The sequence below is a fragment of the Sinocyclocheilus rhinocerous genome, unplaced genomic scaffold (genome assembly GCF_001515625.1).
Source record: "Sinocyclocheilus rhinocerous isolate Xijiao unplaced genomic scaffold, SAMN03320098_v1.1 scaffold1440, whole genome shotgun sequence".
Lineage (NCBI taxonomy): Eukaryota > Metazoa > Chordata > Actinopteri > Cypriniformes > Cyprinidae > Sinocyclocheilus > Sinocyclocheilus rhinocerous.
In genome coordinates, this window is record NW_015652137.1 from 46,014 (window position 1) to 54,861 (window position 8,848).

An 8,848-nucleotide genomic window follows, 5' to 3' on the forward strand; every position below is an offset into this window, starting at 1 on the left:
TCACTTTGTAGGCAAAAACCCGGAAGCGAATTAGCATTTTAGCACTTCCGGTTCCATCAAGAGGGTCTGGCTGCAGACATATAGGGGCGAGTGGAGCTCCACTGAAGAGCGGAAATACGTCACCTCCACTAGCGACGCGGCCGCCATGTTGGTCCGGGCAAACTTTTAAAACAGCTCAACTTTTTAATTTATTTTGTTATAGCTTTCGTTTTGTATTATTAATTGTTATATACATGTATAAAGGGTGCTTTGCATGTAATGTCACCTCTTTGTACTGTACTTTTATACCTAGTATAAATAATAATAATAATAATAATAAACTAAGCTTTTACGGTTTATGACACGACGTCTTCACGGAAGTCTTCTTTTTAATTCCCCCCCCCTTTTATGTCCTTTATAAAAAAAACACTTGTACCATGGGTGGTATCAAATTAATACCCATGTACGTTTTGACCACACGCCAAGCAATCATTTACGAGGTAAATAGTTTTATTTGGCTAATGCAGCATTTATGAGCTTCTGCAATTGAGTGGTGGAACTATGATGTCACTTTGTAGGCAAAAACCCGGAAGCGAATTAGCATTTTAGCACTTCCGGTTCCATCAAGAGGGTCTGGCTGCAGACATATAGGGGCGAGTGGAGCTCCACTGAAGAGCGGAAATACGTCACCTCCACTAGCGACGCGGCCGCCATGTTGGTCCGGGCAAACTTTTAAAACAGCTCAACTTTTTAATTTATTTTGTTATAGCTTTCGTTTTGTATTATTAATTGTTATATACATGTATAAAGGGTGCTTTGCATGTAATGTCACCTCTTTGTACTGTACTTTTATACCTAGTATAAATAATAATAATAATAATAATAAACTAAGCTTTTACGGTTTATGACACGACGTCTTCACGGAAGTCTTCTTTTTAATTCCCCCCCCCCAGCAATTTGAACTACAGACATTAAAACATAGCAGTAGGTTTAAAATCCATATTTTGAGGGCCTCTGCCTTTTGTTCATGTTTGTTTTACCAATGTACAACTACCAATGTAACATTCCATACATTTTAGAAAGTAAACCTTATGTTTGTGATATTTAGCAGTGAACAATAAATGAAATATTAAATAAATTATTAAAATGAAAAATATCTCAACCAGAATTCTGTTGAATTTTGTATTTAAGCAAAATAACAACATACACAAATCAACCACAGTAAAATAATGAAGAATAATTTCCACAATTTAACAGTTTTAATTAAAAAAACATCTTACACTATATTGAAAACACATGAACTGCAAGTAACCATAATTGTTACCGTAAAGACACAATGCACGCGCGCGCACACACACACACACTTCACTCTTCAAGACCTCCATCGTCTGTAAAGCAATCCCAGCTACAGTAGCCTGGGTGGTCATCTGAGGAGTAAAACCACAAAAGCAATCCCTGTTTTCCATTTCCCTGGTAACCAGCCCCACAGTCTTTGTAAAGTTGGCTGCACTCTAGGCGACTGCACCTAGAGATGGTGTACGGCTTTCTGTACTTTTGATAGTGTCTCTTTGAATATCTTTTCCAATTCACTACACCTGTTCAGTATCAAAACACAATTATGACAGAACATTAAGTCACAATTCAGACAATAAATGAAAAAAAAAATCTTTACCTGTCAAAAGTTTCATGTTAGGGAAATGGAAGAGAGTAAGATTACCTAGCCTAATTGTTATACCCACAAAAAATAAGAGGGGGCAACCACACTTATTGAACTCACTATCAAGCCAGCTGAAGTGTGCCTCCTGTTGAAAATGCTCCTGGCTTACAATGTTGTTAAATCTCTGGCATGTCAGAGCCAGCCTGAGGATTGCAGAGCAGCCATCTTCTAGAACTACGAAAACAAGGATCCTCTGGAGAATGTCATGGCCACTGCGCCATCCTGTGAAACCCTTGTGATCTTTGCTGGGAGTGTAGTTACCTTCAAAAAGTCAAACATAAAAAAAAAACAGATTGTTTATGAAACAACTGCACATTTATACATGCTACTTTCACTACTTTTCACCAAAATATTACCAAAGTGCTGTGTCTCCTTTCCCTAGGGACATGAAAGACAGGTGGCAGACTTCCTTCCTCCATCTTCCTGCCTTCCTGTGTAAAATGTGCATATCTTCGACCATGTCTGTAATTGACATCGACCAAATATGTTCATCATGCTTAGCAAGCACTACTTTGACAGTAGTATCTATTAATGTACTACTTTTCATTTCACAAACCATACTCCTCAATCTCAAGGTTCTCCAGCAAAACCTTGCACCACCACCTCCTCAGATATGGCATGTCATACTGAACATAAGAACAGTTGTAATGTAATTCACCACAATTAACATTAAACATTTTAACGTTAACACTAAGACTGCACTTACGATGGTGAAATCAAATGCTGCCTCCATAGTTATGTACCAGGCATACTGTAAAAGCAGAAAGGCTGTTATTTTGCCATGTCTGTGTTTGAGCAAAAATTCACCAAGATGAATAAAAATTAGGTGCTCAGTAACAGCGTTAATGGGCATAATGGACATGGTGTGGACATCAATAAAAATCCTGAAAATGAACTTGGCATCTCACCCTAACTATAAATACTCCACAGTCAATCCCAAAATGTTGTAGGGGTAGCCCCTGTTTGAAGAAAGAACACCCATTATGAAGAATTTACAATGGCTATCAACCTTATACATGTTGTTATTGTATATTTTCATTGTAAATGATTATTACCTCAACATCCAGGCCTGACTGTTCTTCCCATGGCCCAGGAATGAGCTTTTGTGCAACAGCCCTGATAAAAATCAAGACAGTGTTACGAGGAATACTTACAATTTAAATACACAGAGTATAATTCAGCTGGGGAACACAAACAGTTTCAGAAATGCAGAAGATTCAGTGTTTGGTTGAACATGAAAGGCCAACAATGCTTACATCCTCTGAACGTGAGGAGGTACTATAACTATGCAGTTTGTCTAAGCAGCCTTGACAAGTCAGGGGAACGTGACTGCTGAAAGTAGTTGCATTAATGTGGGCAAGTCAGGGGAACGTGACTGCCAAATTAGATCATCCTGTTGTAACCTCAAGATGTCTCGGTAGGGCTTGTGGCCAAAGCCTCGTTTCCGCTGTGCATACAGTGAATCGAGGAACAGTGTTCCTCTTTTGAGTGGCAGCATCACCTATGAGAATAGTCTTGGCAATGAGATAACTTTTCAAGTGGAAAATTCCAATAAGTGTTGCAAAACGGAATCTTCATATGATTCTTTTTAACATCAACGGTGTAGCTTGACAAACTTTCTTAGAATGCATGCATCACTTACACATAGCAAAAAATGCCCTTGTGTCCACAGCGGGAATATAAGTGCATCTTTCTCGGTGGAGTCGACCTTAAAGAAAGCATGTAATGTTGTCAATTCAAATCAGTTTATTTATTGCTGCACAAATGGGTAGGTACTTACAGGAAGACCAAAGGGAGCCATGGGTGTGAAGGTGCAGCTGACTTACTTTATTTGTTGTACTACACAGAACTCACATAGGTCCCACTAAAATATACATGTATACATACCTGTAGCTCGACTAACTCCTTCACAAGCCTCAGACAGGCATTTCTCACCTGTACATATGATTGAATGAATTTTTTTTTTTTTACTGTATTTACAAACAAAACATATTGAGTACTTTCACGTTCCAACAAAATCTTTCACCCACCATTGAGTCAATTTCCCTGTTTAGACCTAAAGATAACAGGTTCTCCCTGGTCAAACATGTAGGACCATCCTTAATAATAATTTAATGGGCAGGCCTACCCTCATCCAGAACATAGCTGACCTACAATTAAGACAAAGCCAAAAATAATTTAAAAGTAGCATTTAAAAAAACTTGCAACACATAGGCAATATCAACAAAATCCTTCAATTACTTCAATGACAGAAATGGACTTCTGTCAAATAAGCTTTGCATTCATGTACCAGCTGTTCCTGGAGGGTATGATCTCCTCCAGCTGCCCACAATGTTCTGCAGGGCCTGAGATTGCTGATGGCAGTAAGTGTTGCACAATGCTGCCCACAATGGTGCGAAGGGCCAACATCTACAAGAAAAATAAAACACTTAGACTTATTGATGCTAATATTCATTAATCACACTGCACACTGCAATCTGACAGTAGCATTCACCTATCCCCAACACTAAACTGCTCCCAGTTAATAGGCATTAGTTCTTTCAACTTGTATTCATAATGCACACCATGTGTTGGTGCTTCATCAGTGGGTGGTTGTTGTGCAGCTGTGATTTCAGTTGACACATGGTCAAGTTTAATTACATGACTGACTTTGTATTATCATTAATGTTAAAGCAATTTACTTGTTGCTGAAGGTGCCTGGGCCACCACAGTTGTGCTTTGTTGTTTTGATGCATCTGATTGCTGGGCTGGGGACACAAAGAAGACATGAGCACAGCAAAACTGGAACAAGACTATGTCTGTGTACTGACGTTATGTAAATTCAACACAGAAAAGTCCCAAAGCAGACAAGGTGATGGTGCTCAGAAGTTCCAGTCGGCGTCCAGAGTTTAACTGCCTCTCCAAAAGTGCTCTATTTGTGGAGGTGTTATGACGATGGATAACACTTCTCATAAGAAATACATGGGTTGATGGAGCCATGTTGTTGAAGTAGTTACTTTTACGTATTTTGGCAAAGAACTGCTCGGCAACTTGGCTATTTAACCACCCTTTCAGCTCAGGGACAAGTTGGACCCTGCGCAGTATGTCCTTTGGATCTGTGGCGTTCTTCTCATGGAAGCGGTCATATAAGACATAGTGCTCAGAAGATCCAGTGACCGGATGAGCATTTTCCTCCCCACAGTGCACCCTCCTTTCATGCAGCCATGGCAGTGACACCTGCAATTTTCCATCCATGGCTGCCTTCACATTCTCTTCTGTGGGTTCAGACAGTCTGCCCTCATGAGGCTGGAATGGCAGTGAATGAGGAAACCGCAAATTGATGTGTGTCGCCAGACCTCTTGCGAAATCATAAACACAGACATTTGGGAAGTGCTTCCAGGAGAGTAGGTCTGCAAAGTCCCTGGGACTTTCAGCACGTAGATTAAATTTGATGCTGTATACAATGACATGTGGGCAAAGTATTACAGACCATCCACCCGAGATTAAAGATTCAATAGATTGTCAAGTGTGTAACTTACAACAACTTAATACCATGGTTTACGGAGCAACACTGCAACTTACCAGATGCACCTCATACGCTTTGGAAGACCTTGTCATATGTTTGTCTGCTCTTCATGTTCTCCTTCAGTCTTGTTATGAGATCAAGGCGGGAGCCCTTGGTGTCGATGTTGCAGGCTCTGCACAATTTTCTCACAACTCCAACCTGATAATATTTATGACAAACAGTAAACATACCATTTACTGGACACTTTCTTACCCCTCAAACCCAGAGAGCTTCATCGACTTCAACATCAGGCAACATCACCTTTTGTTTGGCCAGCTCATCAATCAAATGGTCCTCAGTATCACTGCTCAGCTGTGCTTCAGCTGAAGAGGGGCATGTTCTCACTTTTTTGAACTCTGTTAAGAACAGTGCCACTTCGACGCGTTTCAGTCCCAATCCAGGGTGCCCAGCGTTCGTAGCTTGGACTGACAGTGAAAGGGTTGTCTGCACTGCCTACAAAAAGTGATGCATTATTTGTAATCTAAATTGTTTACACAATGTAGAATCTGATGAAATATAGTATTCACCATATCTCACTTTGAAAAAAAAACATGACTTATCATCGCAAGATGAACAGAATTCCAAAAACTCTCAATGTCATGTTCACTTTTGAAGTCATCAGGGGGTGCTTCGAGGTCACTGACTGTAATGAATCACACCATAAGGGAAAAGCAAGACCTCTGGACTGTAAACACAGTAAAAAAAAACTGTAAAAAAAAAAAAATAATCACAATGTCACTTACCTGCCAGCTTGAAAACCCCTTTCCTGTGTAAATCCATGACTACCACAGGTGGGTAAAATCCACAATTGACACAAGAGTAAGTGTACTCTGTGTCAGTCAAAGCCTCAAAGTGGCAATAGGCATGAAATATGACATCCCTGGATGGGAACTTCTTTGAACGCCTCCAATGAATCCACAACTCTTGACACAGACACATGGTTCTAAAGTGTGAAGCAAACACAAATAAGTCTGAGAGCAGACAGTGACAGATCATGTTATTGTTGCTTAAGGATGGAAACTTAAAAATAAATACAATTTAATGTACATAGTCATGTAATGTTCATAGCCCATTGTCAAGTAACCTTAAGGAGAAAATATTAATACTCACGGTAACATTTTCTCTGAGAAACACACAAAGTTCAAGGGTGAGAAAAATGTGGTTATCAAAGTTGTGAAGGCCATCTTTCCACTCCTGGTACCTATACACCATGTTGCACTGTGGACATATCCTATGGTATGTAGAAATGTCTGTAAAACACAAATCACATTGATGTCAACCCATCACAATATTAGCCATCACTGATCATGATTGCTTATTACATTAGTCATATTTCTCTGACTTACTGTCTATCAAGCCCATCATGCTGACAATCCTAGCTTTCTTGGTAACTAGTACAGCCTCTGCAAGTTCAGGATGTCCAGTGCATAACTGGCACGTTGTCTCAAGAGGAAAGAACTGCTTTGGGTATTCCATCTTCATTCTCGGTGTTGTAACTTCTTTTGGCAGTGCTTCTGGAATTTTTTTCTCTTTGAAAATGTACTGCACACTTCTCTTCATACCAGTGGTGTCCAGAAGACTACAACCCTCTGAGCTTGGTGTTGTGGGCACCTCTGACTTGAAGAGGTCTCTTTGGGTTTGGAAAAGATGCCACTTTGAGATGTGTATTTGTGGACAAGATGTCCGTGGCTTTGTGCAGGGACAATGCCAGGTGTTCCTTTGCGTGTTATAGGTGACCATTATCCTCCCAAGTTGGCAAAAACGATGAATGTTGGGCTCATGGATCGACAAGCATATCTGTGATGGAGACCCACCAAAGTCCACAGGCACACAAAGAGGAACACGCGCTGCACAAGCAGCCTTTTGCCTCTTCACACTATTAGCTGCCTTTGCCTCTCCAAAAAATTTGAATGCCATCATATCCCTCAGAGTGTCTTCTCCGAGAAATGTCTCTGCAGCAGTCTCTCTACAGTAGTCTACAGAGCGAATGTGAGAGCACAAACTGTAGCTTAATCCACTCCGCTGAGCCAACAACTGATACTGCACACATTCCTCTAGCTCACATCTAACTTGGTGTATTTTCCCCCATGTTTTTCTCTGGACATGGACTGGCATAGAAAACCCATGTCCAGTTTTTTGCACAGCAAATATGCCATTTCTCTCATCAACAGTAACACTCTGCAGATGACAGGCCTGAATGATGTCATGAGACAAATCTGCATGTCTCCTCAAGAGGTGTGTGTTATAATTCTTCTTGAGGAGACTAAGATTGCAATGGGGACACCTGACAGACTTCCCATAAACCTCTGCTGCACCCTGCACCAGTTGCCGTGCATGCTAGTGGTCTTGTGATGGTCCAGGCTCCGCTGATGGGGTGGCACGAGGCAGGGCAGGCTCCGCTGATGGGGTGGCACGAGGCAGGACAGGCTCCGCTGGTGGGGTGGCACGAGGCAGGACAGGCTCCGCTGATGGGGTGGCACGAGGCAGGACAGGCTCCATAGACTGTGAGGTCAGTTGATTGTAACACAAGACCAAATGCCTTTCCATGTCCACTCTTCTTATAACAGTCCGTGAACAATAGGGGCAGTGGTAATGCCCCGCAGCAAGGCATGGTAATCTGCACCTGTGCAAAATTTGGTCTGAAACAAAAAAGTCAAACAACAGAATAATAGAATAATAAAATAGTATAAATGGATACTTACGTGTCAATGTCACAAGTAAAAAGACTTTACGTCACGTTACGACAGCGTCAGTTCGCCATTGTAGCGATGCTGAGATAAAATTACCTGAGTTAAAGTTGGGGTAAGCGATTTTTCAAAAACGCTTTAGAAAACTGATTCGGACCAAGTAGCAAAACAAACTTGTAGCCAATCAGCAGTAAGGGGCGTGTCTACTCATGATGTGGAGGAAAGAGCATTCAGTGCACAGGACGGACATTAGCCGAACCGAGCGATAGAAAGATAGAGATGAAATATCGGATCAGCTTTCCAGCGCTGGAGAGAACTCAAGAAGTGGAAGTCCTGCGATCGGACGCCGAGGTTGCTTTGTTTCTTCTCGATAGGTGAGTAAAACCGTGTCTGCGCCACAACAGCTAAAGTATGTCTAGTACACTGGACGCAAACCGTTGAAAATCATTTGAAATTTGACCGCTTTAGCTGATTCGGACCAAGTAGCAAAACAAACTTGTAGCCAATCAGCAGTAAGGGGCGTGTCTACTCATGATGTGGAGGAAAGAGCATTCAGTGCACAGGACGGACATTAGCCGAACCGAGCGATAGAAAGATAGAGATGAAATATCGGATCAGCTTTCCAGCGCTGGAGAGAACTCAAGAAGTGGAAGTCCTGCGATCGGACGCCGAGGTTGCTTTGTTTCTTCTCGATAGGTGAGTAAAACCGTGTCTGCGCCACAACAGCTAAAGTATGTCTAGTACACTGGACGCAAACCGTTGAAAATCATTTGAAATTTGAGTCAATACGTCATAAATAAAACGCAGCAGCAGTTTTCTGTCGGGGATTTGTCGTGCCGCCCCGCATCCAGTGTAGACCATAGATATGTATATATATATATATCTATGGTGTAGACAGCATCACTGATTATAATGAGTTCC

General features: G+C 41.4%; 1 pseudogene; it reads right to left on the bottom strand.

Annotated features, from left to right (window-relative positions):
* Positions 1-1,344: 1,344 nt before the first annotated feature.
* On the bottom strand, positions 1,345-6,722 carry LOC107713574 (uncharacterized; annotated as a pseudogene).
* Positions 6,723-8,848: the final 2,126 nt, after the last annotated feature.